The 14,293-nt window shown below is 40.8% G+C and overlaps 1 long non-coding RNA gene across 1 annotated transcript; it reads left to right on the top strand.

Annotated features, from left to right (window-relative positions):
* Window positions 1-2,998: 2,998 nt before the first annotated feature.
* LOC139076385 (uncharacterized) lies at window positions 2,999-7,740 on the top strand. Its single transcript, XR_011527950.1, has 3 exons — window positions 2,999-3,081; window positions 3,928-4,012; window positions 4,177-7,740. It is a non-coding gene; the product is annotated as an uncharacterized lncRNA (long non-coding RNA).
* Window positions 7,741-14,293: the final 6,553 nt, after the last annotated feature.

Below are 14,293 nucleotides of genomic sequence, written 5' to 3'. Positions count from 1 at the left end.
AGCTATGTCTCATGGTTCACCATGGAATTTTTCATTCATTCACTCATTCTGTAGATTGAAACAAGATGGAAATAGAAACCATCGAACTGTTCATGTTATTTCAAACTCTGCCCTGATACTCAGTGCATAACAGATCTATTTGCCATTTTTCAAAATAATTCCTTCTTCAATCCCAACTATATACATCTGTTTGTAAGATTAAATAGCATGACCTTCATTGTGCTTCTCTCCAGCTGGTAGAAAAGCAACAGAGTCTAACAGTTGAAGGCTTTGCTCACTCATTATGCCTAAGGAGTTCGTTTGAAATGTGAATAACCTCTGTTTTCAGTCCTGGCCTTCCCTTTTGAAATTAGATTAATGAAGTGGTGAATAAAGTGAAAAGTCCTTTACACACTGGCATGAAAATAGATTAGACTTCTTCTCTTGCAAATGGAATTATCTCTTACAGGTCGGCTTCTCTACCTATTTGCCTTTCATTTAAAGCAATGGAATTCTCTGAGCAGAGTGAAGACTTGTTCTAAATGGGAATCCATTTTAATATTCCATAGAATTCTGACTGCCACACTAATCATACATGGCTGTATATATTTGCCAAACTACACCTCATGATTCATTTTTATCTTCTATTTCTGTCCAAAGGAGATCCCATAAGGGTTTATATCTCCAAAGATTTTTAAAGGGTGACAATTTATATTTGAGTACTCTAGTCCACCATACAATTCCAGTTTCATTTGTTCCTTGGAACTTACACAATGTCAAGGCAAAGAGGTGGCCTATCTGGTCTTATGTCACTTGTCTTTACAAGCATCCACCTACCATCCATCCTCCGTCCTGGTGCTCTGCTCTACTCAGTCACTACAGAGATGACCTCATCCCACAGCCCCTTCAGCTCAGCTGGTTCTTTCTGTTGCCTGTAGACATGGGGAGACCTGATGAACTGTCTACAGCATGTCCTCTTTGATGGGCCTGACAGCCATCCCCTTGTTACTAATTTTACTTCCCTCTGGTGGGCCTTGAACCCACAATCAGCCCTTCTCTTCCTCAGAGTGTTCTTTTCTGTTTGGTGTCGCAGAGCTCAAAAGAAACCTGAGCTGAGCATTCATCAGCACAGCTTTATTCAATGCCCAAACACTGGAGAAGTAGGAACTATGTTCACAAATCAACATCTTGGCTCCCGGGGTGATTAAGCAGCTATTGTAAGGGGTCTAGGTAATGAAGGGGAGGAATACTCAGAGTTATTTGGGAAAATGGGCAGGCTTTTCTGGGGAGCAAGGGTGCCACCTCTTTTCTTTATTTGGTTACATCCTTCCATTATCATGGCAGTTGTAAACTGTCTTGACATCCTGGGTGTATCCTATAATATGGTAATGTATTAAAATGAGCATATAATGAGCTGTGGGTCAAGTTGGACTGCCTCATTGCCTACTACCGGTTTTAACTGGATTTGAGCTATGTCTCAGCCATCTTTTCCTTCCTCTCTTTGTGGTTTCCTGTAAGTTAAAGAGAACACATTAGGTTTATTCTGAGCAGGGTTGTGGTTAATGTCTTATGGAGTGGGTGGGCCGGGTAACATCCTCACTGGCCTTTTTCATTTTGGGCATCTCCATCAAAAAAGTGGGCTTAATCACCTTGGCCCTTTGGTCTCCTACACCCCTGGGTTGTCCTGCCTCCCCAGCACTCCTCCTGCAAACAACGCCGGGGTCTCCTGAGCCCACTGAGGTCTCTGTTCACGCTTCCCCTTCCTTCCTCTTCATTCCCCTTCATTCCTCCTTGAGGAATTCCATAATCTAGAGAACATTCCCTCTATCAGAATAATCTCCTTAAAGGGACCAGGCTTGGGGAACCTAAAGCTGTGTATGTTTCTCTTTTTTTTTTTTTTGGTCCATCCTACCCCTAAGGCAAAAATTATAAAACTAGCTATCTGCTTGAATGTGGTAATGGAGGAGGGAAAAGAAAACATGGGGAGGAGGCATTTAAAAGTATCTGTTATCTCAAAAATATCATGCCATCACTGAACTAGATACAGAACAGAGGAATAAACAGAAGAAAAGACGACAATGTAGAATGTAGGATCAAGAACTTTATCAGCAATTTTCTGATATTCAAAGAACTTTGCTCCAACTGCCTTTTATAGAGGTTGGTATCCATGGGACACACCTCCACACTCATGGTCCCCACTGCACGATGTGCAAGTAAACCCAGGCCTCATACGTCCAACTTTGAATTTGACAAGAATTGCCAAGATTTGTTCAGTCTCTGATTATTGAATGAATGAATACAAATTGGTAGCAGAAAAAATATTACCACCATATTATTGTCCTTCAATGACATATGTTCTTCTGATGGAAAGTTTTCTTATCAACCAGTATCCTCTGCTCTGGGAATATCCCCATAAGTAGAAAAGAATTGTGGAAATATAAGGCTGAAGACACTTGAAGCTTATATAATCCAGTTGTTTTCAGTCTTCACAGTACATATTAATCACCTGGGGAGATTTCACAACCACATATATGCCCCACCCCATGCCCAGACTAATTGGATCAGGTGGGCCCCAATCATTGCTGTTTTTTAAAAGCTTCTCAGGTGATTCTAATACACGCTGGAGATTGAGAACCACCATTCCTGCTTACCTGTCCCATTTACACAGGTAGGTTGTCATTTATCCAAGGTACATCACCATAAGTGAAAAAGCAATGGTTTAAAACTGCTTCTCCTGACCCTTTGTTACATATTCTTTCCACCACACCCCCACTAAATCCCAGCATTTAAAAAACATCTTAGAGTGTGCAAAAAGGATTCTGCTCCAGTTGATTCCAATGTTGAAGAGAACATATTAGAATGGTATCAAATGTTATTCTCACGGTTTTCACACTTCCAAAGCTATAACATTTGTTCCTATTTCCCCAAAGAATAACTCCACAGTCCCCCAACCCCACCCCATCCACATATTTGATAAATGTTAAACAACACCTTTATGAGATGGCATTCCATTCTAGAATGACATTTAAAAGCTCTGAAGTTTAATTGCTGTGGATAACCGTCGATCATTGCTGGGCTGCCCCTGGGACGGTGGACTTTGAGGTATGCCATCCATCTCGTGGCGATATTGTGGCTGGCTGCCTTCCCCTCTTCATCACTGGTTGATGGGGCTGATGGAGATGGCTGCCGCACTTTCAAAGTGCCTCCCGTTCGCTCACCTGCTCTGCATGACTACTGAACTGAGCCGTGTTGTGACAGTCTGCCTGCTCTTCCCTGTTCAGATTAATGAATACAGCTTTAGCTGTTAATTCAAAGCTAGTCAAGCTTGTATCCAACAATTAGAGACCAATTTTCATATTCAGCTCTAGCGTATGTGTGGAAGGGTGTGGGAGCGGAGTGCAATTTGGCAGGATTCTTTCTATCTAGGGTGAGCACAAAGAAGCAAGAGTAAGGATCTTGAAGACAGTACCTGAAACTCTCCTTGGGTCTGGCTACAATAAAATCTTTCAAGCCTCAGCTTCTTTGCAAGCTACAACGATGTGACCCTGGGGGTTTGAGCTTCCTGCCCTGCAGCTAGACTGCAATCCATCAAAAATAACAAGCATGCGGCAGGCCCCTCTGCACTTCTGCCTTCGAGGGGGGTCAGCAGCTAAGCCGGTATTTGAAGGGCCTTTAGAATCAAACCCCAAATCTCCCACTTTTCTTTTCTTCCCTCCATAATACGAAATGAAATGTTTACTTATACATAGAATTATGTGAGTGACCTCATCCTGCCCCTTTCAGGATCATTCAGGGCAATAGAAACTGAATCCTTAATTCTCAACCCTGAAATGTCCTCCTCAATAAAGAGAGGACTACACATGCCCTGTCTTGCATGGAAAAGCTATGTATGGATCCCAAGTGCCAAACACTGTTGAAATGCACTCTTGCTGGAATTTCTATTTACAGAGAGGAGAAAACAAGCCCAGGCAGAGCATCCTGCCCCTGGTCATTGATGGTAGAGCTGGTTCAGAGGAACACATGCTGGTCCAAGGTATGCTACAGCTTTGCCCTGGGAATAGAAACCTCCCCCTAGTCATTTTGACTGATCTCATTTTTAAAGCATGTGGCCTGGGGTTGGAACACAATACATAGCAGCTGGTAGTAAGTTTGGTAATGTTGATAAACTAGTTACTTTCTTTATTGAATTTCTTTCAGTTCTGCCTTAGTATTGCCAACTGTCTTTGGCATCAGACTAGCTCAGCTGTGCAAGGAGAGATCAAGGAATGGAGCTGCTATCCCCTTTTGGGCAGTGCACCCATGGGGACCATATGGAGATGGTAGAGATCATCCAGTATGAATATCTCCACCTGGTAGGTGAAACAGAGACAGAGAATCAGAGGCAGCACAAGCAATAACCATTTTTCTGGATCTCTATTCTGCTCAAATGTTTGAAGTCTCTGTTTGGTGTTTTTAAAGGGTGTCTATTATCTTGTCTGTAAAGTAGTGATTAAAAAGACCTAACTTACAGAATTGATGCTAGAAGTAAATGGGATAAATGCAAAGTGTTTAGTAGAGCGTCTAGCACATAGGTAGAACTTAATAAATGGTAGAGGGAAATGATATCAGTAATGGTTCCTGTTTTCCTGGAAGGTTATATCCAATTGGGGACACATACAATAAACATGGAAAAACACATAAATGGTAACAGAATGAGTAAGGGCTAGTTATGATGGAAGAAATAGTCTAATAGACAATGATTGGAAATAAGGAGTCTGCTTTGGATAGGGTGGTCAGGGGAAGCCATTCTGGAGGTGACTTTTACTCTGAGACCAGAGAAGGAGAAGCTAGAACAGCGGGTGAGTGGCATTCCATGCGCAGGAAACAGAAATTGCAAAGTCTGTGAGGCAGCGACGAGATGAGAGCAGTTGGCATGTGGACGCACAAGGGAGAAAACAGAGTGAAGGGAGGCCAGGCAATTTTGATTGTGCTTCAAGTTCTCACTACTCCAAGTGTGGTTCCGGCATCACCTGGAGCCTGTTGGAAATGCGGAAACTCCGGTACCACCCCAGACCTCCTAGCCAGAATCTGCACTTTAACAAGATCCTTGAGCGATCCCTTTGTCCTTCTGAGATAAGGAAGCACTGGTTTAGGAAGCTACTGGAAAGGTTAGGCAGCACAGTGGTGTGATCTGCTTTATATTTTTAAAAGGATCACTCCAGAGGCTATGGTGGAAGTGGATTAGAGGGGAGTGTTTTCACTGCTGTTTTATTATTACTTTCAAAGTCGTATGCCTAGTTTACTGTTCCTTCTCCTTCCAAGACTGGGTGCTACTGTAACCTGGCCGTCTTCCACCTGAAGTCCAGCCCAGTGCCTACTGCCCTGCTTTCTGCTTATGCGTTGCTCAGTGCTGCAGCCTGCCTGCCTTGGCTTTTCAAGTGTCATCTGTTCCTGTATTCCCCAGATCCCAGCTCTGCCCGCCACATCAGGAAGTCCACCCTCTTACAGCCTGATGAGCCCCTCGGAGGCTGGAGACTGCCCTGCCTTCGATACTGTACCCCACACCTTCAGCTGGATCTCTTCCAGACCTGGCCTCTGTCCCGGTGGTAGTTTCATGCCACATCCATCTGTTCCCACTACATGCCCCTTCCATGCCCCAGGAATTCAGAGACCAAGTAAAAAATGAGCATTCCTAGCGACCATAATTAGATTCCAAAGATGAGAAAGGAGTTTGTAAGTAAATGCCAACCATCTCCATATAAAAAAAGAAAACTTTTTAATCGATTGTTGGGGGGAGCTGTTAATGAGCTAACCACTTTTAATTCAATATTTGACAGTAATTGCAACAGAATTACATTTAACAAGACAAGAACCTCTATGGGTTTTTAGCAGTCAAATGAGGTACAGAATGGTTCTTTTCAAGGAACTGAAATATAATCAAAGGAGCCTTCATGCCTGTTGCTGAGTCTGAGTGACAAGACTACCAACAGTAACCCCCAAAGACGGATGATACTGGTTGTCTGGAATAAGAAGTACAATACAAGTGAGCCCTGTGCTTCGCATAGAAGAGTCTAAATGTCGGGGCTGATGGAGCACGTAGGTTGTTGAGGATGGTGGGAGATCTTGCTCAGCTAAAGCTGTCAAGGAGGCTGGGAGCCAAGGGAAAAAAGACTTAATGAGTTCTAATGGAGGTTCATATGTAACTTCTGCAGTGATGCTGCAAGTAGATATAACCCCTTCCCATTGTGTGGCAATAGTGAGGATATTTTTTTCACATTCTATGCTGGGCCCTGGAGAGAAGGAGCAGTTCACGTTGCTGCTCTATATCCTTCTCTCTGAATAGCATTGTGAAGCAGCCCTTAAATTAGCAGAGTTTAATCCAACCCACTAAATGAGGGCAGTATTAAGAGGGGACAGGAGACAGAGGAGGGACGATGAGAACATCATAAGGATTTAATCAGGTCACATTGCATTTCATCCTTGGGAGATCTGAGTTAGGCAGCTGGGAGTACCAAAGAAACATGGCTCCAAAATTGTTTTCATTATGCACTTTCTGGAAACCCTCTGAAGAAGCTCACCTTTCTCACCTCAAATGGCTATGTCATCACCTTTATTTCTGCTCTAACTCTGGCTTTGATGGATTTTCTGAGCTTCTAGCTTTGAAACCACACAGAAAGAACAGCTGTACCTGAGTACCATAGCTGTTACTCAGATCATATGTCATCGGTCCTCAAGAACAGCTTTCACTTCAGAATGCTGTTCACATTTGGGGGCTTTAAAGCTAAGCAAATAGATTCTCTATATTTTCAATGGTCTCTAAAAGAAACTTCAGGAAGAAGACTCTTATTTTCTTTCAATTTAACACTATATCTGTTATAAAACAAATAAAGGAAATCAAAATACCATTTTATACAGTATCTTTGGGGGAAAGTCATGTGAGAAGAAAGAAAAATAGCTAACAAAATATTCACTTTGCTATATAAGGAAAAAGAACCTTTGGATACAAAGTTCATATTTGACAGGTAATGTGACAATAAAAGGGGGGGAAACGTGAATTAAAATGCAATGAAAAGTTCATACTCTCCGTGCACAGAAAAATAAGTGAATGTTCTTAAATTGATCAGTTCTCCAGCTGGGAGAAGGGCTTCAACTGACTGATGGATGCTTCATGGTTTTTCTTTTAGATCCGTGTTGAACCATAGGAGATTAATTGGAGTCACTTTTTGAAGAGAACATATAAATGCATTTGTAATGTACTGTGCTTTGCATACAGTAGGAAGTTAAAAGTGTTTTTAAGATTTACTCAAAACCAAGGCATAGCTTGATGGTAGAGAACTAAGGAATCTACATATTTAGTGTGAAGAAAAAATGCTTTAAATATTGGAATTCATTTGAAAGCTAAACCTAAAGATGGTGTCAGACTGAGCAACATTGGAGGAAAATCCAGTAATGGGTAATGGGGCTCACAGCCACAGAGCACTGGGAGAGTTTTCAAGTTCTCATCAATAAAACACAGTGGACTCATCACCTGTCACATACCAGCAAGACAGAGGTTAAAAAAGTGTTGAAACTGGGGCTGGCCCCGTGGCCGAGTGGTTAAGTTCACGTGCACCGCTGCAGGTGGCCCAGTGTTTCATTGGTTTGAATCCTGGGCGCGGACATGGCGCTGCTCATCAAGCCACGCTGAGGCGGCGTCCCACATGCCATAGCTAGAAGGACCCACAACGAAGAATATACAACTATGTACCGGGGGGCTTTGGGGAGAAAAAGGAAAAAATAAAATCTTTAAAAAAAAAAAAAGTGTTGAAACAGAACCACACTACATGCATAAATGTAATTTTCCAAACTGACCGCTCATGAAAATCACAAGAAGCTTCTTTTTTCATTTTGCAACTTGCTTTTCTCACTTTATTTTAGACACAGTACATTGTGATCTTCATTATTTTTATCGAGGTAACTCTGGTTTATAACACTATATAAATTTCATGTGTACATCATTGTATTTCAACTTTTGTATAGACTATATCATACCACCCAAAGTCTAGTTTCCATCCGTCATCATACAAATATCTCCCTTTACCCCTTTCACCATTCCCCCACTCCCTTCCCCTCTGGCAACCACCAATCTATTCTCTGTATCTATGTGCTTATTTGTTGTTGTTTTGTCTTCCACATATAAGTGAAATCATACAGTATTTGTCTTTCTCCATCTGACTTATTTCACTTAGCATAATACCCTCAAAGTGCATCCATTTGTTGCAAATGGTAAGATTTCATCTTTTTATGGCTGAGTAGTATTCCATTGTATATATATATATACCACATCTTATTTATCCATTCATCTGTCATTACGCACTCGGGTTGTTTCCAAGTCTTGGCTATTGTAAATAATGCTGCAATGAAATAGGGTACACATATCTCTTGCATTTAGTGTTTTTGTGTTCTTTGGATAAATACCCAGAAGTGCAATGGCTGGATCATATGATAATTCTATTTTTAATTTTTTGTGGAATCTCTATACTATTTTCCATAGTGGCTGCACCAATTTACATTCCCACCAGTGGTGCACAAGGGCTCCCTTTTCTCCACATTGTCTCCAACACTTCCTATTTCTTGTTTTTTTGAATAATAACCGTCTGACATATGTGAGGTGATATCTCATTGTGGTTGTGATTTGCATTTCCCTAATAAGTAGACATGCTGAACATCTTTTCATTTGCTTGTTGGCCATCAGTATATCTTCTTTGGAAAAACGTCTGTTCAGACCCTCCCTATAAAAGTCCCAATGACATTTTTCATGGAACTAGAACAAAGAATCCCAAAACTTATATGGAATGACAAAAGACCCCAAATAGCCAAAGCAATCCTGAGAAAAAAGAACAAAGCTGGAAGCATCACACTCTCTGATTTAAAACTATATTACAAAGCTAGTAATCAAAACAGCATGGACTAGCAGAAGAACAGACTCATAGATCAAGGAAACAAAACTAAGAGCCTAGAAATAAACCCACACATTTATGGGCGGCTAATTTCTGACAAAAGATCCAAGAACATACAAAAGAGAAAGGAAAGTCTCTTCAATAAATGGTGCTGGGAAAGCTAGACAGCCACACGCAAAAGAATGAGATTAGACTACTACCTTTTCCCATACACAAAATATTAACTTATAATGGATTAAAGACTCGAATGTAAGACCTGAAACCACAAAACCCCTAGAAGAAAGCATAGGCAGCATGCTCTTCGACATCCATCTTAGCAATATCTTTTTAGATATGTCCCCTTAGGCAAGGGAGAAAAAAGCGAAAATAAACAAGTGGGACTACATCAAACTGAAAAGCTTCTGCACAGCAAAGGAAACCAGCAACAAAAGGAAAAGACAACCTACTGGTTGGGAGAAGATATTTGAAATCATGTATCTGATGAGGGGTTAATATCCAAAATATACAAAGAACTCATACAACTCAACAACAAAGAAAAAAATAACCCAATTAAAAACTGGGAAACTTCTGAGACAAAAGACCCTAGGATTCCCTTAACACTTACCAAATCAGAACCACACAGTGGACCCCAGGATGTTTCCTAGATTTCAGAGCCATTGCTTCTTTTTCAGGCTGAATCAGCATGTTTTATGTGCAATGATTGAGTGTAAGACCCTCATTTTAATGCCACAAAATTTGGAGGATCGTTATGTTTATAGTTGTAGAGTCTGCTGCCACTGCTGAATGAGAAACGTAGCAAGCATACATGCACGGTAGCTCTGACGCTCAATGGTTGGAAATCATTGATACAGAACGTAAGATTCATGAGAGCAGGAACTGTCTTCTCCATCATTGTTTCTCCAGACCCTAACGTGGTGTCTGATGCACTGTGGGTGATCACAAAACATTCATTGAACTAATTAGGGAACGGGGAGGCCTCCAATCATTTATTACCATCTCTTAGGTTAGACTGAGGATTTAAGAATTCTATAGTCAGTGGCAATACAAAGGACATCAGAGTGGAGAGCCCTTCAAGCCCAAGTTTCATAGTGTCTTGGAACAACTGGACCCAGGAATCTTGCCCACCGTGACCTTTGAGACCTGTGAGACTCCTCTTCTTTGTGTCTCACCTTATGCTTATCACAATGACAGGTTCACAGGAGATGTACAATAAATAGCATTTCTTTAACAAATCAATGAACGCATCCTCTTTTAAAAGATTTTATTTTTCCTTTTTCTCCCTAAAGCCCCCCCATACATAGTTGTATATTCTTCGTTTGGGTCCTTCTGGTTGTGGCATGTGGGACGCGGCCTCAGCGTGGTTTGATGAGCAGTGCCATGTCCATGCCCAGGACTCGAACCAACAAAACACTGGGCCGCCTGCAGTGGAGCGCACGAACTTAACCACTCGGCCATGGGGCCAGCCCCGCATCCTCTTTTAAAGTTATTAGGAGAATACAGATTCATTGGTTATGAGGAAAAATTTTGCAGGGCCTCTTCCAATTTTTTTCAAAATAAATGGATACTACAAAGAACCTATAACTATATCTAAACTATATGAATGTCATATTAATTCACATGATTCATAGATCAAAAGAAAGCTATTTTAAGTTTTTAAATTTTTTTTTTAAATTTTATCAATTCTTTATTGTCAATAGAAATGAAGGTGTATAAAAGCTCAAGGAGTATCCAGTATATCCAGCATGATTCACCCACTTCTGTGGATTTGCCAGTCAGTCAGAGTGACAGGGAGAATCATATTTCAGGTTTCCTGGCAGCCTTCAATACCTATGGCACCTCCCTAGCCATGTGTCAGAGTTCTGACTGATGGGATGGGAGCTGAAGTGTTGTGGCCAACTTCTGTATCATCATCTTCAAAATGAAGCTGCCTGTCCTTGCCTCCCCCTATTTTCCCTTTCCACTGGATGGCAATGGTGTGTGGACTTGCAGTGACCCACACATGGACAACACCCCAGAGGATGATGGAGCCACAAGATGGAAGGAACCTGGGTCCTCAAATGACTGCTGTGAACAGAGCCTTCCCCACGAGGCTGAGTTGCTCCCCTTTGGACTGTCATGTGAGAAGAAAGAAATTTTTGCCTGGTTTCAGTCCCTGTATTTATGACTTCTTTGTTTCAGTACCTTAGCTCTTACCTAAGTATTATACTTCATATTTTAAAGTTCTGTGAGTTCATATATATCTAATAGGCAAAAAACGTTTCATCTATACTGGTTACAAGTTTTCTTCTAAAGAGGATTTCATGGGTTAAAGCAAGTACTCCACTCTGTTATCCTGCACAAATCACAACCACCAATAGAAAATGTTCTCAGGACAACTGTGCTAAATAGTGAAAAAAGGTGAGGTCATGAAGCTGAAAATATTATGATACACAGTATTCTTTTGACCTGCGTATATCATCTGAAGGTTCATTTTGTTGGGCATATTTTAAATACATTCTTAGTGACAAGAAACAATATTTGTGAGTATTTCTGGTCATGTGCAGAGAGTTAATTAGCAACTCCTAACTTACTGTGCATGCAAATTTCAAAGTTCAAGAAGTGGCAATTTTCCCACATAAACCTTAGGCAGCTTTTATTGTTTTGTCAGATCTGCTTACTTAAATGCATAAATTAAGTACTATGTGTTGTACCCACTTAAAAATATGGCAGAATTCCTCAGGAGAAGTGAAAATTAAAATGTCAGAGGAAAAAAGCTCTGCCATCCCACTCTCAAAGGTGTGCCACAGGTGAAAGTCACTCTTGGAGATGTGTTGGCTGCCAGGCCAAGTGTAGCAATAAAGTCTGTTCCTTTTCCTAGCCCCACCCAACCCGACATACACACACTCACTCTCAGCACAAGGGAAGTCTATATATGCTGGGTATTGAGGACCCATGAGCTTCAGGAGAACAACCAAGCATCGAGTTCACCTCTCCTTTTCCAAGTATTTCACTCAACATTTCAGAACCCAAAGCTCATCCAAGATTCTCAGGTCAAGATTATTTTTGTCATTCTACGTAGAGTAGGCCTCTTCATTCTTCCTTTTGTCTGAATTGTCTAGACATTCCTGGCAGAGGGCTATATTTTCCTTTGCCCTGCCTCCTTCATGACAGAGAGTATCCTTTTTAAAGATTTTATTTTTTTCCTTTTCCTCCCCAAAGCCCCCAGGTACATAGTTGTATATTCTTCGTTGTGGATCCTTCTAATTGTGACATGTGGGACGCCTCCTCAGTGTGGCCTGACGAGCAGTGCCATGTCTGCGCTCAGGATCCGAACCAATGAAACACTGGGCCGCCTGCAGTGGAGCGTGTGAACCTAACCACTCGGCCACGGGGCCAGCGCTGAGAGTATCCTTTTTAAAAGACAAAGAGGTCTCCACAGCACTCGGCAAAGTTGCTTTCTATCATAATTATTCATTTAATATTTTTAAATGTTTGCTTTGGACTACTTTGAAACAGATTACTTATTCTTATATTAACTGAGATTGCTCAGTGATTTTCAATGTGGATTTTAAGTGACTTAAATATCCCTGAAGGTGATGAAGGGGCTTCTCCAACTACATTTGGCATTTCAAAATGACACATGCCCATGTGTGTGCGCACACACACACACACTTACTCTTGAGATGACCACACAGGTTAGCAGATATAAATTTCCTTAGGCTAGAATTATTTTAATTCAGCGTAGCAAAACTGGTTACCTCGTGCCAGCTGGTCAGAAGTTTAACCAACCAGAAACTTGGTTCTGAAAGAGAATCAGTTATTACTGAGTGAAGCTTATTTTTGGGAGATATATTTTTTTCAAAACAAGGGACATACTGAATGATGGAAAATAATAAAGTTCCTTGTTGTTTAAAAATTAGGATACATCTTATCATTTTCTCTGGAGGTTTTAAGATTCTATCCCAAGATAATTTAAACAATTTCTTGATAATACTGTTAAACTACCAAATGGGATAATCACAGAAAATTCTGCTTGTCTTCCATCTCTCCTTAATTCTGCCAATAAAGCAGGTGATACCACCTTTTTATCAACTCCCAAAGGGAAAAGAAATCCCTCTATTTCCCAATCATTTACTACTCAGAAAAATAATCAATATACTCAAAATAGAACCTATGCCTATTCTGTTCTCCGAATATTTTTGTACGTTAAAAAAAAAAAACACCTCATCACTTCCTATTCGACTCCACCTTATTTCCTGCCTTAATCTTAAAAATTCAAGGTACTTTTTTGACTAAACAGTCTTCATCCTATCCACACTTCCACAGGCAGTTTAAAGAAACATGAAAGAGAGGGGCTGCAGCCATGATATCCTATTGTCATTGTGGCCCTCTGCACCAAGCCAGCCATGTGAAAGAGATCCACATCTCTCGGTCTCACATCGAGTGTTTACTTTTTATCATTTCAAAATGTTTCTCTCTGATAGCACTCCTGTCAAATTTATGAATAAGTCTGGAAATTTTCAAGATAAGCTGAAATCGGTCTTCTTTGTTGGCTTATGACTCAAATTCCTTCTACTTCTTCAGAGAGGAAGCTACTGATTTTAGAATCCAACTGCTGTATGTTTCTTTGCCCCAACTCTAGTTGTAAATCACACTTGGTTTCACAGATTTGATAAAGCCTGTGAGCTTATAATGTCCCTGCCAGAACTAGCCAAGAGTTACTTCCCGGGGAATGAAGTCAGTTGGCAGCCCTTCTAGCCACATAAATATGACCCTATTAGGTGGAAGTCAGTGGGCCTGTCTAACGGTGGGGATTTGCTCAAACAACTCCACAAAGTAGCATGATCAAAGTGATAAAAGAAATTTCCTAAAATGACAGGAGGACAAAAAAAAAAACAAAACAGAGCATTCTGTGTTGATTTTTGTCATCTGCCCTTCAACTCTACTTGGGCTCTGCAGCAAGAAGGATTTTCTACCAATACGTAACTGATTTCTATATAAAAACACGAGCTTATCCACTAATACAGACCATCTCTCACACCTCAGATCCCACATCACATCAGAAACTTCTATTTTGAAAACTGAAAGCACAGAGACTTGTATAGGTTTTGGCAGTGGTGGGAGAGGAGCAGGGAGTTATAAAACTTCAGATACTGACTTTATACATTTCCTGTCTTTCTAAATTTGAAATACACTCAGTGCCCTTTGATGGTGCTGGTGAAGACCAATGGTAATGGCAGAGAAGAATTATGCTGTCACACTGACATATATTTTACCCATGAATAAAAAGAGTGCCTATAATAGAACTGATAATGGTTTATTATCACAAGAACTGCCTTGCTCAGTGGCTCTTATTTGACTCTATCAAAGACCATCTGCTAACATGGAAATATGTTGTTTGAATATTCACTCATTAT

Source organism: Equus przewalskii, chromosome 16 (assembly GCF_037783145.1).
Source record: "Equus przewalskii isolate Varuska chromosome 16, EquPr2, whole genome shotgun sequence".
NCBI classification, from domain to species: domain Eukaryota; kingdom Metazoa; phylum Chordata; class Mammalia; order Perissodactyla; family Equidae; genus Equus; species Equus przewalskii.
This window is presented reverse-complemented; position numbering and strand designations above follow the sequence as displayed.